This window comes from Pseudophryne corroboree, chromosome 6, assembly GCF_028390025.1.
Source record: "Pseudophryne corroboree isolate aPseCor3 chromosome 6, aPseCor3.hap2, whole genome shotgun sequence".
Classification (NCBI taxonomy): domain Eukaryota; kingdom Metazoa; phylum Chordata; class Amphibia; order Anura; family Myobatrachidae; genus Pseudophryne; species Pseudophryne corroboree.
The window spans coordinates 760,048,369-760,067,249 of record NC_086449.1 but is presented as its reverse complement, the minus strand read 5'-3'; positions in this window follow the sequence as shown (position 1 = coordinate 760,067,249).

Below are 18,881 nucleotides of genomic sequence, written 5' to 3'. Positions count from 1 at the left end.
ATTGTCATCCAAGTGGAAGGAATTATTTTCTTACTCCTCCTGCTGCCAGTTACAGCCACTCTTTGCATACAGTCTTGATGCAAATGATGTTTAAAACAATGAGTGGAGGCATTGGTGCTTAGCATATTACCATATAGTTATGCATTATCCATATGGAGGATATGGAATGCGCAGAAGTCACATGTGCCTATGTTAAATGAGGCATACGTTCTACAACACATTCGTTGTCAGTTTTAAGTTGTGTTTCTATATTAAATCTGGTACTTACAACCTACTTTATTAAGTAGTGAAGAAAGACGCACCTTATTGCATGTTTAATGGCCAGTAAAATACCAGATTTATTTGCAGAATTTTAACAAACATGGATCTATAGCCTTGAGCAGGTAGAGTAAAGGAAATACATCTTACTTCACAGGTGTAAATCATGTACATTTTCTTTTTTCCTACATATTTTATGTCTAAGAGAATAAAATGTACAGTATGTCTGTTGTTTTGAAAATTTAAGTAATTTCAGGTAGGTTTTGTCCTACTGTATCTCTGCATGATGTTCAAGTACAGAGGTTGTGCATGGAGTAGAGATAGGAGGGGCTGTAATAGAGCTGGGATCAAAGCAAACAAAAAAAGCAACGTTGCACTCTGATAATAGCATAATATGTTGCACTGCAGATGGGGCAGACGTAAGATGTGTAGACATTGATATTTGAGAGGGGTGTGTCCAGCATTTGTGGGCTACATGCAAAAGATTCATAAATAACTGGGACTGAGATGGAGGGGGGAAGGGTGCGGGACTGAGGGAGTGACAGTTGCATAGTGGTGGGGGGGGGGTTGGTGGCACTGGACTGAGTGTTGGGCATTACAGAGCAGACAGATAGATAGATAGATAGATAGATAGATAGATAGATAGATAGATAGATAGATAGATAGATACTGTAAATGGGTTCGGTATGTGTGACCGGCGGACGGAATGCCAGTGGTCACAGTACCGACGCCCGCATCCTGATCTTTAAAATCCTGGCAGGGGCTATTTATTTATTTTCTTATATAGCGCAGCAAATTCCATTGCGCTTTACAACCGGTAACTATGCTATCCCTACCCACTAACCATAGCCTTCCCCCTTACTACCTAGCCCTAACCTCCTCCTGGTGGTGCCCAAACCTAATCCCCCTCCCCGCAGCCTAACCCTAATCATACCCCCTTAGTGCCTAAACCTAAACTCCCCCGGTGATGCTTAACCCTAACCCCCCCTCCCCGCAGCCTAACCTTAACCTTCCCCCCATCCCTATATTGCCCGTTTTACATACGATCGAGATGCCGGCTGTCGGGATTCCAGAATTGTTCTTCTGACCCTGTCGGGATTCCAGCCTCACCTTCCTGAAAGGTGTCGGTATTCCGGCATCAGTATTCCGACGGCCAGGATCCCGACAGACGGTATCTTTACCGGATTCCTCGCAGATGTATTGTTATTTCTAAATAATTTCTATTTAATTTCTTTGTAAGCACGGGATGGATGCTGTAGAGACTTGGACCATGAAGCGCACAGAACAGTTGCTTTAGGTTGTAGAAAATGTAAATCCAGACCTGAATGCTATAACTCTTCTAAATCACAACCGCTAACAGAGAACAGAGCTTTCAGCTCATCCTGCAAGAATTGCCGGACCCACAGATCTCACTAAGAAATTGTAAAGCCGTGCCTAGTTGGGATTTTACATTATCCGGAACCATATTTTCTCACATTGTGTTTTTACAGCTCCTGCCATTGTAAGACAGAAACAGCAGTAAAACTAGGAGAGCGCTATATATTTTATTGATCTATCACATTTTGAATGTCCCTGCTAATACAGTGTACGGCTGTAGGAAAGCTTTTCTAAGCAGACATAAATTCCATAAAAGTGCAGGAAGATATCAGCAGGTTTTTTTTTAAGACATTATTTTTTAACTTATCTCAGTGACGAGTTCATTATCTTCAAAGTATATTAAAGGCTCAATAGACTGACATCCAAAACCTGTCATCAGCTTAAGACCTATCAAGCCTGGTCTGAACACCTACAGTACACAGAACCGAAAGTCCTAAGTTATGTTCCAGTGTGAGCTGGTGATTAGAAATAATAAAATATTTTTGTGAACACGAGGGCATATATTTTGTCCATTTATTCCTTCATTGATTTGCAAAGTGTGCTTAATATGAGTCCATAAAGCTTCCAGCGGCAGGGCGAGATTTACTTGTGGATATACAGTATTAGGCACAGTCACCCGCAATACACCCACTAGCTGCAGTTCTTGTATAAAGAATCTCCTGTAAACTTGCTTTTTCCTGCTCAATTAATTTCTACTTCATTTAAATCATGTTCCTAAGATATATTTATTCCCCATCTGGTTCGTTTCTTCACTTCATTTAAATTCATTTCGGTTGACTTGTCTCCATTCCTAAATGTAAAAAAAAAAAAAGATAACAACAAACAGAAATTAAAAAAAGACTTTGCACAAAGAGAGAGTCACCTCTCAACTATACGTTTCAACGTAATACAATGACTTGCTTAGAATAAGCACAAGTGTTCTATATCCCAATCAGATTCTAAAGCTGGGTACACACTTGGAAGACAAGACAATCTTGCAATTGCCCAATATGATGTAACAATATTGGGACCGGAGTGGAGCAGTGGGGTCACGGTGGAGTTATATTCTTTGTTGGGTTTTCATCCACCATAAACTCATCTTTGTACTGGAGATTGCTGTAGGAAAATATAAGTCATCTGTCCAACATCTGAAGCTTTGCAGAAATTGAATAGTGTAGCAGGACAATGGTCTGAAGCACAGAAGCAAATCTACAACTGAATCGCTGATAAAGGAATACAGATTTTGGAATTGCCAAGACAATGGGTGTGATTCAGACCTGATCGTAGATGTGCTAAATTTAGCACATCTAAGATCAGCTTCCCTGAAATGCGGGGGGACGCCCAGCACAGGGCTAGTCCGCCCCGCATGTCAGGCCCTACCCCATCATAGAAGTACAAAAGCATCACACAGCGGTGATGCTTTTGTACAGTAGGAGTAGCTCCCCACCAGCGCAGCTCCTGCGAGCTGGCAGGGAGCTGCTCGTCGCTGCCCGGGTCGCAGCGGCTGCATGTGATGTCACACAGCCTCTGCGGCCCGCATGCCTGCGTTGCCTGGACCGCACCCCTTAATTGGTGGCCAAACGCCACTGGCTCGCCCAATGACCGCCTCTGCCTGTCAATCAGGCAGAGGCGATCGCAGGGCTAAAACAGCCGTCGGTTGTCTGCCATGCGCCGGCGCAAGTCCACTTCAGACCTGATCATTGCTGTGCGAACACGCACAGCAGCGATCAGGTCTGAATTAGCCCCCAATGTCCTGACAATTAACTCATTGAGAAGCTGTGTCAGAACCTTATGGGCAGGATGTACTAAAGTGGAAAATAATGCTGGTACAGTACAGTATGTACCAGATAAGTGGCAGCATATAAAGGTTTCAAAATTCGAGACATAGTACATCCCGCCTAGGAGAGCCAATCCCAATGCACCGCCCCTTCCCTCCTCCTCTCTATCCTGCACCTTCTTTCTGTATATACTTACCTCTTTCCTGTACAGAGTGGTCCTCCTTCCAGGTCTGTCCCATTGCTTGCTGCAGTGGGAGCCATTTGGAGGTGCTCCAGCTTCCATCACACGTGCATGTTGGAGACAGGAGTGCACTTTCACTACTTTGCCTGCAGTGAAAATCAGCCTAACACAAACGTAATAAAGTGATAGATATTTATCAGTCTTTAACAGATGTATCAAACATTCATCACATTATACAATTTGATGACATTTAGTACCCCATCAGGACCTTAGTTAAGACCCCACCACTTACACCACTATTTCACTATATATATATATATATATATATATATATATATATATATAATTATATATATATATATATATACATACACACGCACACAGAAAAATGAACCTTTTTCACGTGCTTCAAGAAGCAGCACCTCACGGGGGAACAATAGAAATGTAGACAAATAGATACCAGAGGGCGCTAGTCACAGGTAATTGTCCATAGAAGCGTCCATAAATTATTAAAAGGCAAATGTTCAAATGTATTTCTATAGGACTTGATTGGGATATGTTGAGGTTTTCAACTGTGCTTATTACTAATTTGCAACCCTTCATCTCTGTTAGATTTTTAAGGGTTACAGGTATTTTCACATAAAATTAGGGGAGTGGCTACATGACAATAGGGGCATGGCCACATTATGCCACACACCATAATGCCCCTTACACATTATGTCACACACCACAATGCCCCTTACACATTATGCAACACACTGCAATGCCCCTTACACATTATGCAACACACCGCAATGCCCCTTACACATTATGCACCACACCGTAATGCCCATTACACATTATGCAACACACCGTAATGTCTCTTACACATTATGCAACACACCGCAATGCCCCTTACACATTATGCACCACACCGCAATGCCCCTTACACATTAAGCACCACACCGTAATGCCCATTACACATTATGCAACACACCGTAATGTCTCTTACACATTATGCAACACACCGTAATGCCCCTTACACATCATGCCACACACAATTTTGCCACTGACACCATTTTACAAATAGGCTCCTTATAAATTATGCCCCAGCGGTGGGCTGGTGGCACTGCGTACCACCACCATATTTCTTAATTTTACTCCGTACCACCCTACTTTCAGCACTGAATTATAGTCAGGTAATAGAACTGATACTGCACAGTCATGTAAAAAAAAATAGCTATGATGTAAAATCTAGAAATATTTGCAAACACGCCTGAGGTTTCTTCTTATTTTGGACCTGGAAATCTTTACTAAGTTTTACTTTGTTTCAATTTAAAGAATCCCTTACCCATCAAAATCCATTAAACAAAGTGCTCACTTAATTGTAGATGACTATTGATTGTCAGGCCTGGATTAGTAATGCTCCTGAACACCTTCAGGAAACTACATTAAACATTGTTTAGTCCCTAGTGATGCACGTTTATTTATGTCTAGACGATTTAAGGTAAAAGGCTTTAAAACATCTTACAGTTCTAGAAGTTAAGATTGTAATAGATAAACATTAGAGACATGCTACTTTGGTAGTAAAAGCGAACGGCATGTACATACAAAAATCAAACGTAAATGCGACATATGTTTGTGCATATGCAGAGAAAAGTACAGTCGCATGTGCAACAGATTCATGACAAATGCAAGAAAAAAAACAAAAAACGTGCTGATACTTAAAGGAAAAAATATCAGGCACAGCAGAAATGGTGTTAGTATTTAGGTCAGGGGTGGGGAACCTCAGGCCCGTGGGCCGTATAAGGCCCGCAAAGCCACATGATCCAGCCCTCCCAGGCTCACCTAACCAAGGGATATGCCGGGCGTCCGCTGAGATTTTGTTACTAGCGGGCGCCTGGCTTCTTCCCCTCAGCAGCAGCCGGAGGCAGGAGCTCACTCCTGTGCTTCGGCTTCCGGCTCTGGCAGTCTGCGTGTGTGCCTGTGCGGTGCTATGGAAGAGATGTCATGACGTCTCTCCCATAGTTCTGAGGAGCGGGCAGCCAGGAAGAGGGCAAGGGTCCAGAAACAGGAGCGGGGCTGGTGAGTATTGTGTTTTTTCTTTCTTTTAATGTGTGTGTAAGTGGCGCTACTAGGGGTCATATCTAATGGGGGCATATCTACTGGGGGCAGGCTAAATTTTAAGTTGATAATTTTTGAATGGCCCCCGAAGGATTTTATAAATATCCAACTGGCCCTTGTTAGAAAAAAGGTTTCCCACCCCTGGTTTAGGTGGTGTGGTATGATGCTGTGGGATAAATGTTATAGGGTACAGTTTGCCGGATGTGCTGGACTTCGGGCGAGAATGGCCATATTTTTAAAGCGGCAATCATTTACAAGGCAAAGCCAGGTTGGCCTTCAGAATCTTGACATCCATTATGTTGACACCATAAGAATTTCGGATGTGCACATGTTCAGAATGCTGACATGTTGACATCCACAATGCCGGCATTGAATTTTGAAAATATGGACATTATGTCAGTGTTGACATTGTGGATGTGGACAGGTCATCTGGCAACATTCTGAACTTGTTGACATATTGATTGTCAACAGTGAGGACATGTCAACTTTACACTGTCCACTTTTTGATTGTCAGCATTCTAAATGTTGACATCCTGACTGGATTCCATATTTAGGTTCCCATTAATAAAAGGCAACAAAACACAATTAAAGCTGGGCATACACTATACAATTATCTGGCAGATAATCTGTGGCTGGAATGAAGACCTGGTAATGGATGAGAGCATCTGACAATCAACCAATTGCTCCCAAACACTGCAAAATGGACAGAACCTGTCCGTGACTGAACCTATTTGTATAAATGACAGGTTTTGTCCAATTTCCAGTGTTTGGGAGCAAATGGTCAATTGTCAGTTGCTCTCTTCCATTACCAGGTTTTCATTCCAACCATAGACTATATGCCAGATAATTGTATAGCGTATGCCCAGTTTTACATATTAACTTAAAAGGGTCAAAAGAATGTTTGTTTTGTACATAACCACAATGTAAACGTGACTTTAACCGCACGCTAATTCGTTTTAAACATGAACAAAGTAAAGATGTGCGGTTTGTTTCTTCAGAAATCCTAATCTACTCAAACTATGTGAATCTGATCAGATCCAAAACCCAGTCTGGATCCCCCAAGGATATCCAATTCAAACCGAGTCCCCGTTTGAATCTTCCCACAGTTCGGAATTCGGATTTTAAATCAGAATTCCGGATGTTGATTTGCAAATATTACCTGATCTTAGCTGAATTTGGAATCTGATCCAAAACACGATACTGAATTAAAACTACAATTGCATATTCACGGAATCTGTACTATTATTATCCTTTATTTATATGGCGCCACAAGGGTTCCGCAGAGCCCAATTACAGAGTACAGAAACAAATAATCAAAACAGGAAAACAGCAACTTACAGTTGATGACAGTATAGGACAAGTACAGGGTAACTAAACATAGTTACATCAGCAGATGACACTGGAATAAGTATCAGGTGGCAGAAGACTGCTGGAGTTGATGCAGTTGAAGATTATTAAAGTTAGAGAAAGGATAAGCACATGAGGGAAGAGGGCCCTACTCGTGCAAGTGCAGTGTGTCACCTCCATTTTGGGGTAGTGGCAAGATCAGGATCTTCATCACAAGATGGAGATTTCCTGGTCTCTTTGTAGGATCTGTGGCAGCCAGCTTGCATGACCCCATGGGTTACACAGTCAGTCAATGGTTTCGCAGGTGATCCAATTGTGTCCTCAGATGCAGCGCAGGTCACTAATGCAAGCAGGAGGCGTCGACTTATATCAGATGCCTCCTGCTGCTTTAACATATGTGAGCATTGCTGCTCCTCCCAAGTCAGCAGCAGCGAGTGTCCACATCTGAATTGGCAGCAAAGCAAAAACGAGCAGGTAACTTTGCATCTTGCACCTTCCAACATGGTTTGCTCCAGATACAAAGTTAATGTGTGCTTTTTATTTTATTTTTGGGTTTGCTTTCATTTTAGAATCAGCTTCTTTAGGGTGTATCCAGTTAGGGGCCTGATTCAGACCTGATTGCTGTTGTGCAAATTCGCAAGGTGGACGATTATCGATCGACTGCACATGCGTATGGACCATAGTGCGCATGCGCGAGGCCAAACTGCAAAAAAAATCCAGCATTTTTTTTTAATCGCTAGGTGGGTGTTATACGCAAGTTGATTAACCGGAAGCCAACGTTTGGGGGTGGTAACTGCCCATTTTCTGGGAGCGTCCGTAAAAACGCAGGTGTTCCCCAGCATTTTCAGGGAGGGTGTGTGACCTCAGCCCCGGCCCCGATCAACCTGATTGTATCGCACTGTAGGAGCAGGTCCTGGGCTACACTGGAAAAATCATTCGATGGTGAGTGAGTTGTAAACGGATTTGCAGCTGACTGGCGTTCGCAGTGATTTTTGCAAGGCGTACGCAGACTTGCACAGGATGGGTATTCATCGGGATGTTTCAATAAAATTTTTTTTTAAGGGGTATCCAAGTAGATCTCCCATAAAAAAATACTTTTCCATGCGAAAACACACAGACTCAGTGAAACTTGTGTCTTTTCGCTGCCACAGATCCGAAAAGCCGGCACTTATTAGGTGAAACAAAATCCCAGATAAGTCTCAGCTCGTGTCAGCTTATCAGGGCTAATAGGATAGCCCCCAGCGAAGCAATTACCCGCGTTCAATGACCGTGGGTAATTATATTAGTGATGTGCACCGGACATTTTTCGGGTTTTGTGTTTTGGTTTTGGATTCGGTTCCGCGGCCGTGTTTTGGATTCGGACGCGTTTTGGCAAAACCTCACCGAAATTTTTTTGTCGGATTCGGGTGTGTTTTGGATTCGGGTGTTTTTTTCAAAAAACCCTAAAAAACAGCTTAAATCATAGAATTTGGGGGTCATTTTGATCCCATAGTATTATTAACCTCAATAACCATAATTTCCACTCATTTCCAGTCTATTCTGAACACCTCACACTATTATTTTTAGTCCGAAAATTTGCACCGAGGTCGCTGGATGGCTAAGATAAGCGACACAAGTGGCCGACACAAACACCTGGCCCATCTAGGAGTGGCACTGCAGTGTCAGGCAGGATGGCACTTCAAAAAAATAGTTCCCAAACAGCACATGATGCAAAGAAAAAAAGAGGCGCACCAAGGTCGCTGTGTGACTAAGATAAGCGACACAAGTGGCCGACAATAACACCTGGCCCATCTAGGAGTGGCACTGCAGTGTCAGACAGGATGGCACTTCAAAAAAATTGTCCCCAAACAGCACATGATGCAAAGAAAAAAAGAGGCGCACCAAGGTCGCTGTGTGACTAAGCTAAGCGACACAAGTGGCCGACACAAACACCTGGCCCATCTAGGAGTGGCACTGCAATGTCAGACAGGATGGCACTTCAAAAAAATAGTTCCCAAACAGCACATGATGCAAAGAAAAAAAGAGGCGCACCAAGGTCGCTGTGTGACTAAGCTAAGCGACACAAGTGGCTGACACAAACACCTGGCCCATCTAGGAGTGGCACTGCAGTGTCAGACAGGATGGCACTTCAAAAAAATTGTCCCCAAACAGCACATGATGCAAAGAAAAAAAGAGGTGCAATGAGGTAGCTGTGTGACTAAGCTATGTGACCCAAGTGGCCGACACAAACACCTGGCCCATCTAGGAGTGGCACTGCAGTTTTCTAGCGAGAGGATAAGTGCTTCCATCCTCATGTGAATCTGAACCACTAGCCATGAACATAGGCCAGGGCCTCAGCCGTTCCTTGCCACTCCGTGTCGTAAATGGCATATTGGCAAGTTTACGCTTCTCATCAGACGCTTTCAATTTTGATTTTTGGGTCATTTTACTGAACTTTTGTTTTTTGGATTTTACATGCTCTCTACTATGACATTGGGCATCGGCCTTGGCAGACGACGTTGATGGCATTTCATCGTCTCGGCCATGACTAGTGGCAGCAGCTTCAGTACGAGGTGGAAGTGGATCTTGATCTTTCCCTATTTTAACCTCCACATTTTTGTTCTCCATTTTTTAATGTGTGGAATTATATGCCAGTATCAATAGCAATGGCCTACTACTATATATACTGCGCACAACTAAAATGCACCACAGGTATAGAATGTAGATGGATAGTATACTTAATGACGACACAGAGGTAGGTACAGCAGTGGCCTTCCGTACCGTACTGCTATATATACTGGTGGTCACTGTGTCAGCAAACTGCAAAACTAAAATGCACCACAGGTATAGAATGTAGATGGATAGTATACTTAATGACGACACAGAGGTAGGTACAGCAGTGGCCTTCCGTACCGTACTGCTATATATACTGGTGGTCACTGTGTCAGCAAACTGCAAAACTAAAATGCACCACAGGTATAGAATGTAGATGGATAGTATACTTAATGACGACACAGAGGTAGGTACAGCAGTGGCCTTCCGTACCGTACTGCTATATATACTGGTGGTCACTGTGTCAGCAAACTGCAAAACTAAAATGCACCACAGGTATAGAATGTAGATGGATAGTATACTTAATGACGACACAGAGGTAGGTACAGCAGTGGCCTTCCGTACCGTACTGCTATATATACTGGTGGTCACTGTGTCAGCAAACTGCACAACTGAAATGCACCACAGGTATAGAATCTAGATGGATGGATAGTATACTTGACGACACAGAGGTAGGTACAGCAGTGGCCTACTGTACCGTAATGCTATATATTATATACTGGTGGTCACTGGTCAGCAAAACTCTGCACTGTACTCCTCCTATATAATTTTATACTGGTGGTCCCCAGTCCCCACAATAAAGCAGCACACTGAGCACAGATATGGAGTGTTTTTCAGGCAGACAACGTATACTGGTGGTCACTGTCAGCAAAACTCTGCACTGTACTCCTGCTATATAATACAGCTGCTCCCCAGTCCCCACAATTAAGCAGTGTGAGCACAGATATATGCAGCACACTGAGCACAGATAAGGAGCGTTTTTTTCAGGCAGAGAACGGATAAAACTGGTGGTCACTGTCAGCAAAACTCTGCACTGTACTTCTCCTATATTATACAGCTGCTCCCCAGTCCTCCCCACAATTAAGCAATAAAGCACAATCAAGTTCAACAATAACGGAGAGGACGCCAGCCACGTCCTCTCCCTAACATTTCCAATGCACGAGTGAAAATGGCGGCGACACGCGGCTGCTTATATAGAATCCGAATCTCGCGAGAATCCGACAGCGGGATGATGACGTTTGGGCGCGCTCGGGTTAACCGAGCCATACGGGAGAATCCGAGTATGGCTCGGACCCGTGTAAAAAGGGTGAAGTTCGGGGGGGTTCGGTTCGCTCATCACTAAATTATATACCGCCCCATGTGATGTGTCCCACTCTGTAATAGCGTATTTGCAATTTTGCATGTGTCCGATTTCTGAGTTTCCACAGTGCAAAGTAACCCAAAATACAGCATACTAAATAAACTAATGTATCTCTTTAGCAGCCCATAAAGGAATTCACTACAGTATTAAATGTTGTCATGAATATGCTGCCAGTGTATATATTAGTGCTACTGTATAAAGTATACATCTTTTGGATTCATCTATGAGGCTATAGATTTGGGGCGGGATTTACTAAAAGGAAAATATGGTAAAACACTGTTTTACCGCATTTTCATATGTACTAACCCCCGACCGCCGCGTTTTCGCCCCATAGGGTATCGCCATCTTTTTTATGGTGATACCCTATAGAAGCCTATGGGATTCTTACTGCCGCCACCGGATCCCGCTGCATTCCGCCGCCGCCCCGTGCCGCTCACGACGACCCCCCTCCCCCCGCATATCTGTGTGCTCCTCCTTCTCCCCCGCAGCACAGCCTTGTCTCCTTCCGGCTGCAGGGGGGAGGGGGAGGAACCCGGGGACTCCCTGCACACATCACCTCCCAGGTCTGGGAGGTGACGGAGACCCTCGCTGACCCCTGAATACGTCATTGCGGGGGCCTCCTATACCGCATTGCGATACTAATCGCATATGTTAGTACATATGCGATTAGTATCGCTGCGGTAGGCGGTGAGGGGCGGTGATGTCTTATAGTACATCTCGCCCTTTATCTGTTATTTTTTTCAACAGTGAAGTATAAATGTAGATTTAAAATGAACCTGCAGCACTGCCTACACACAAGAGGTGTCTGAGCTAACAGCAAAGAGGATGAGGCCACAAGGAACCAGTGACCTCACTAATGCATGGTCTGCTCCTTATCAATAGTCTACTTTTACAGAAAACATTTCATGATATTTATAAGCAAAGTACAAATTTGCAGTAACCCACAGAAGGCAGTCACCAAGGAGGGCACAGGGAAGCCATCGGGCGCAAGTGGCTAATGTGTTTTCTCTGCACATTGGCCTGGGCCACATTATGCATGTGTGGCATGTGTGGCAATGGTCACTGCACAGACATGTGGTTTGGAATTGCATGGCGATTCATCCAATTTTGACGGGCGATTCTGGGAGATAGCTGGGGAAGGGGAGGGGGCTACTAGAAACGGGCATGTAGTGGGCTTGAACTGTCAGCGACGCAGTTGCACTGACATTAGCGGCTATGGTCAGTAGAACATTTTGCTCCTTCCATATGGCATCTGCAATGTCTAATGGTGCAGCCAATGGCGTCCTAATAGTGTGTCTCTTTACGCGAATCAGCTGATATGTGCCACAGCTGGTTAGCATCTAAATAGGATGCCCATCGGCTGCAGTATCACCACACAGAGGCAGTAGTGCCAATATGTGCAGTGACTACTGAAATACTGTTCACCTCTTTTTCCAAATATCAATTTAACCACAAAAAAACAGCCATGTATGTATGATATGATTTCATAATATCTGATAATGTATGGGTGACCCACAACCAAATTAAATTATTTATGGTCCATGTGATTGGCAGAACCAGTCATAAAATATGTGGACAAACAGAAGCTCAAACCTGCCCACCACCACATAACTGAGCCTAAGGATGACATATAAGCATTATTTTCTTAATTTCATAATTTTGCAGAATTTCCCAATAAGAATTTTTAAGCCTACAGGCCCCGTGAATAAAATGCTAATACTCTAGGACACCATGGGGGTAATTCTGAGTTGATCGCAGCAGGAACTTTGTTAGCAGTTGGGCAAAACCATGTGCACTGCAGGGGGGCAGATATAACATGTGCAGAGAGAGTTAGATTTGGGTGGGTTACTATGTTTCAGTGCAGGGTAAATACTGGCTGCATTTTTTTACACTGCAATTTAGATTGCAGATTGAACACACCCCACCCAAATCTAACTCTCTCTGCACATGTTATATCTGCCTCCCCCCCCCCCTCCTGCAGTGCACATGGTTTTGCCCAACTGCTAACAAAGTTCCTGCTGCGATCAACTCAGAATTACCCCCATGATTCAAGAAAGTTTGGGAACCACTGGAGTACACAATGGATAGCTCTAACTGTGGCACTGGAACTTTGAAGCAACACCCCTTTTAGTTTTGCAGCACCCACGAAAATGGTAGAGTTTGAAAAATGATACCAGATGTAACAAGTTGACACATTTATGGAAATCTGTCAGACACCTTCCTGTTTGGGACGTGTAACTCTGTGAGATAGTTGGACCATCCCAGGTGGCATCAGGATCTGTAACAAAACTTTACTCTGAGATATGCTTCTTACAGTACATCAGAGGGGTGGTCTTCTGTATGCCGAATGTCGGGATCCCGGCGCACAGTATACCGGCACCGGAATCCCGACACCCGGCATACCGACAACTATTCTCCCTCGTGGGGGTCCACGACCCCCCTGGAGGGAGAATAAAATAGTGTGGCGCGCGTAGCGCGCCACCGTGCCCGCAGCGTGGCGAGCACAGCGAGCCCGCAAGGGGCTCCTTTGCGCTCGCCACGCTGTCGGTATGCCGGCAGTCAGGCTCCCGGCGCCGGTATGCTGGTCGCCGGGAGCCCGAGCGCCGGCATACCATACTACACCCCATCACAGGCACGATAGGAAGTGATTTCTGCTAAAGTGCTGCCTCCAGTGCCAGATTAAGCTCCACATGGGCCTGGAGCTGAAATTTCTGAAGGGCCTATTTTGAGCTGCTGCAGCGGGTGTGACTAGTGATGTGGGGGACATGACCAGTGCTATGGGGGTGTGGTCTAAAAAGGGGGCGTGATCTGAGTTATGGACTGTGGCTAGTACAGATGGAGCTGCGCTCATCTGAGGCAGCTCCATCGCAAACGGGCACTCCCGGCATGACTAGGCGATCCGTCCACCAAGTCACGCCGGGAGTGCACAGAGACGCTCTCCCATTCATAGAATAGGAAAGTGTCTCTGTCTGGGCACGCGTGCCTGCCCGGATGGAGACGCTCTCCCATCCTAGTGAATGGGGCACGTCTCCGTCACGGGTGCCCACGCCCAGTTGAAGACAAAGACGCTGAGTCCTAGGTACATTTCGGCAATCATCTCAATTGCCTTCCCCACTATGCTTAAATTAACAGTGTAATGTGAGTCTACAAAAGTAAATGGCACTTGTTAACGTGACAAAAAAATGTAAAATGTCTGAAACAGTAATACGAGTAGAACATATGTATGTTTTATAAAGTTTTACAATTATGTAAATGCAAACAGTAATAACAAATCTATGACATCATAGTGTATTGAACAAATATAATAAAACTTGGTCATAAAAGTGGTACAAAATAGATCTTTTAACCTCAAAAAATGTCAGCAACGTAAGCAATGAATATAGGGTCCTGGTATGTTTAATTCCATACAAAAGCGCTTAATCTGCATTTACAGTATTCTAGGGTTGAGCCATTCACCTGAAAAATATCACAGTTTCCTGAAGTAAATTGCAATAGTGCAGTAGTAAAGACAGCAGCTTTAAATCATTGGCAGCTGCAAGTGCTGACCATACAGGGTAACAAAACAGAAAGCAGCGTGAACATACCAGTCAAGTGTTCTTTTTACTCTATGGAGTCCCATTCGTGGCAGGTAGAAGAAACCCCATTATTACCATGGTGTTGTGGTATGTGTAGCTGGATTGCAGAGCAGCAGTCCCATGTAGATGGCGCACTATGTGCCTAATTCAGTAAAGATTGCAGTTTCTGCGATCACATAGTTGCCGCCCAGAAATAGAGAAAAAACGCCCATCGAAAAAATTGTGAATGCATCACAATATAAGGGGTGATCGCAAAATCATACTTTAATTACCGGAACATCGAAGATTTTTCCTATCTACGCCAGGCAAGCTCGTCCACATTTTTTGCTAAACAAGAGGCTGGAAGTGGTCATCGCTAACGTCAGAGGCACTCCTTAAAAACGCCTGGGCACGCCTGCGTCTTTTCAGGCACACCCAGAAAACAGCGGCTTCCTGTCACTCGAACAGCGGTTGCATTGTGATCACAATGTGTATGCATTTTCTGTCGCTATGTTTGCTAGCGCGTGCGCAATGCGAACGCTGAGCATGCGCAGTTGTTTGATAATTGGCCAGAGTGCGAATCGCAAATTTTGCAATCCAACCTGAATTAGGTCAATTATGCGCACTTACTTGTTACAAACTACGCAAGTGTCTGGCAGGAGCAGCAGCTTGAGCTCCCTGTCCCTGTAGATAGTGGTTACCTTTGGCTTTCTTGAATAAAGACAATTACATTGTAATGTTTATAAGTGAGGGCATTAAATGAAGGTGCCAGCATCAGATGCACTTATTCTGTAGTTCAGGGGTGTATTCTCTTTAAATGCAACATTGCGGTCAGCACTGTCTCAAGACTCAAAGGTAAATATTCTGCCTGTACTACACTACCTCACCCATCACAGAGCATCAGTGACGACTACATAATACAAATAGCATCAGTGACGCATATAATACAGAGAGCACCAGTGACGCATATAATACAGAGAGCACCAGTGACGCCATATAGTACAGAGAGCACCAGTGATGCATATAATACAGAGAGCACCAGTGACGCATATAATACAGAGAGCACCAGTGACGCATATAATACAGAGAGCATCAGTGACACCATATAATACAGAGAGCATCAGTGACGCCATATAGTACAGAGAGCATCAGTGATGCATATAATACAGAGAGCATCAGTGACACCATATAATACAGAGAGCATCAGTGACACCATATAATACAGAGAGCATCAGTGACGCCATATAGTACAGAGAGCATCAGTGATGCATATAATACAGAGAGCATCAGTGACGCATATAATACAGAGAGCACCAGTGACGCATATAATACAGAGAGCACCAGTGACGCATATAATACAGAGAGCACCAGTGATGCATATAATACAGAGAGCATCAGTGACACCATATAATACAGAGAGCATCAGTGACGCCATATAGTACAGAGAGCACCAGTGATGCATATAATACAGAGAGCATCAGTGACACCATATAATACAGAGAGCATCAGTGACGCCATATAGTACAGAGAGCACCAGTGACGCCATATAATACAGAGAGCACCAGTGACGCATATAATACAGAGAGCACCAGTGACGCCATATAGTACAGAGAGCACCAGTGACGCCATATAGTACAGAGAGCACCAGTGACACCATATAATACAGAGAGCATCAGTGACACCATATAATACAGAGAGCATCAGTGACGCCATATAGTACAGAGAGCACCAGTGATGCATATAATACAGAGAGCATCAGTGACACCATATAATACAGAGAGCATCAGTGACGCCATATAGTACAGAGAGCACCAGTGACGCCATATAATAAAAAGAGCACCAGTGACGCCATATAGTACAGAGAGCACCAGTGACGCCATATAGTACAGAGAGCACCAGTGACGCCATATAATAAAAAAAGCACCAGTGACGCCATATAGTACAGAGAGCACCAGTGACGCCATATAGTACAGAGAGCACCAGTGACGCCATATAATAAAGAGAGCACCAGTGACGCCATATAGTACAGAGAGCACCAGTGACGCCATATAGTACAGAGAGCACCAGTGACGCCATATAATAAAGAGAGCACCAGTGACGCCATATAGTAGAGCGTCAGTGACGCCATATAATAAAGAAAGCACCAGTGACGCCATATAGTACAGAGAGCACCAGTGACGCCATATAATACAGAGAGCACCAGTGACGCCATATAATAAAGAGAGCACCAGTGACGCCATATAGTAGAGCGTCAGTGAGGCCATATAATAAAGAAAGCACCAGTGACGCCATATAGTACAGAGAGCACCAGTGACGCCATATAATACAGAGAGCACCAGTGACGCCATATAATAAAGAGAGCACCAGTGACGCCATATAGTAGAGCGTCAGTGACGCCATATAATAAAGAAAGCACCAGTGACGCCATATAGTACAGAGAGCACCAGTGACGCCATATAATACAGAGAGCACCAGTGACGCCATATAATAAAGAGAGCACCAGTGACGCCATATAGTAGAGCGTCAGTGACGCATATAATACAGAGAGCACCAGTGACGCCATATAGTAGAGCGTCAGTGACGCCATATAATACAGAGAGCACCAGTTCTAACCATAATTAACTAACCCCATTATTCCCAATAGCATTTCCCTTATTATACTTCTCCCTCCACCCCCAGGCTCTCACAAACTGCTGTTTTTTTCTATTCCTTTCCCCTCACCTGTTGAAGAGCATGTGAATCCTATTAGGGGGGCCATCATGAGGAGGTAGGGGCTATGTGTGCAACACGGCCTCTGCAAGTCCCCAGCGTAGAGCATTTTTTTTAAAAACAATAAAATAAACTTTATCAAATCAGCTGCAGTACAGTACAGAGTTCAAAAGACGTGTCAGTGTCCTCTCTACACTCTGCACCGATACTCACAGCGCAGACTTGAAACCATCACGCCGCTGCTAAAATCATCCTTCGTTCACCCTGGCTTCCCCCGCTAGTTTCGCCCCCGGGGTGGAACCTATGTGATGTCATGCGGTGCAGGAAGGATTGTGAAGCTCTTCACTGCACCGCTATTTTAATACCGGGGACCCTGCTTCATGGCAATGTAGGTATTCTCCCGGGCAGGTAGGGGAGGTGGTGGCTCTGCAGGGTTTGCAGGGTGGCCTGGGAGGACGTCCGCTGGCAGCTTGTGATAGGAAAACATTTTTCCTATCAACGCTGCCAGTCTCCTGTGGGCCTATTTTCATGGGGAGGCCTGGAGCTGCAGCTCCATCCGCCCCATTGTTAATCCGGCCCTGGCTGCCTCGCTGTACATGCCTGCACTGTAACAAGATTAGTTAGGTAGAAAGTGATTTCTATCAATGCACTGTGCTTTTTATATGCTTTTAATGGTTATTATGGATTAAAGGAAGGTTAAGGAAGTTACAATTAGATGTTCTTTTGTTCATATCTTTGGGTGATGTGTACTCTGTTTTGGAAGGATTTATGAATGAAGAAATGACCAGAGAGAATATATGAAAGCATTGTTCTAATAAGAGGAAATTTCCTCTGTGTGTGTGTAGCTTGGTGGAAAGTAAACTCTCTTAAGGGGATGCGGTCAGCCTGGGGGGAGGGGGGGGGGAGGGTTAGGCACTAGATGGGGGATTAGCTGTAGCCGCCAACCCTCTTCCCCCAAGTCTTAGTCCTAGCCGCCACCCCCTGTGACTTAGCCCTAGCCGCCACCCCCACTATCTTAGCATACCCTCCAACTGTACCTTTTTGGCAGGTACAGTACCTTTTTTATGGTCTGTACTGATTATTGGCTCTCCAAACTTCCATTGAAAGTATAGGAAAAGGGGCGTGGCCACTCCCTCTTTACCCATGGCCATGACCCCTTCCCTAATTTGTACCGATTTTTATGTGTAAAATGTTAGAGGGTATGTCTTAGCCCTAGTTAGGGTAGGGCGCAGGGGAGGCGTAAACTAATCCCCTGTCGGCATTCTGAAAGTCTGGATGCCGGTGTCAATCATGTGACTGCCGACATCCCGACCGTCTGGATCGGGTATCAGACCCTTCTTTAGGGGAAGACCAGTATACTGTAATCACCCTTTTCCCATGCAATGTACTAACTTTATGGAAACGGGGCCTGGACTGCACACCCTAGCTTATTATAATGGGATGTGCTAGCTTGCTGGGACTAAGTACTGTAATACTACAACATAGGAACAAAGGGTGCAAATGCACCATACACCATTAAAATTATTATAACCATAATATAATATTTGAGGTTCTTGGCATATATTGGCCAGTATATGAGCCTGCCCACCTGCTTCACGGTGACCTCATCGGACAGGTCCCTAACACTATAGGGGTTCACCTCC